Source organism: Juglans regia, chromosome 16, assembly GCF_001411555.2.
Source record: "Juglans regia cultivar Chandler chromosome 16, Walnut 2.0, whole genome shotgun sequence".
Lineage (NCBI taxonomy): Eukaryota > Viridiplantae > Streptophyta > Magnoliopsida > Fagales > Juglandaceae > Juglans > Juglans regia.
In genome coordinates, this window is record NC_049916.1 from 14,983,455 (window position 1) to 14,984,250 (window position 796).

A 796-nucleotide genomic window follows, 5' to 3' on the forward strand; every position below is an offset into this window, starting at 1 on the left:
CCACACTGTGATTTTGAAACACTGCAATTGGTGCGCTTACCGAGGTTACTATTCACTCCGAAAAAGTGAATCATAAACTTAACACTAAAAATTCCTAAATATTCATATTAACCTACAGTGAAAATATTATACCGAAATTCAACCTCGATGTGCCCCTAAAAATAATTTCACAATTCTCAACAGACGTTTCGTCCGGAATTATGAAAATAGGTTATTGTGCCATAAAATCCTAAATAATCCACCGAGTCTAATGGCGTAGACCATAATGCATTCTGACACTTCTAACCACCTCAAATAAATAAAACTTATATTTCTAGCAGCATAGTGAGTGATAACACTGACTATGTTGACAGACTAAAACCTATGCAATAGGCCGATTCGTAAAAACTTATGGGGTTTTCACGAGAGTCCTAAAGTCAAAAGAAATTCCGCCAATGAATTTCTAGCGGGCTGTTACATCCTCCCCTCCTAAAAAAAAAGATTTCGTCCTCGAAATCGACGTAAGTACAAACATAAAATACGCTCAGAAGGAAAAGTTGCTTACCAACGTATTGCCCATCACTGGATGCCTCAACACGCCCAAGGAGCAGGTTTCGTTCTTCTTTAGGTATCGCCTTCTTCTCGTAGTCAACACTATTCTAATCTATAACCATCACATGGTTATACAAAATAACTATCACTATAACATTAGGGTATAACAATCCCAAATGTTACTGCCTAATCTTAATGACTTCTAGGCTGACCTTTTAGGATACTGAATCCTTGCTTAAAAGAAATCTCTATTCAAAGAATTATC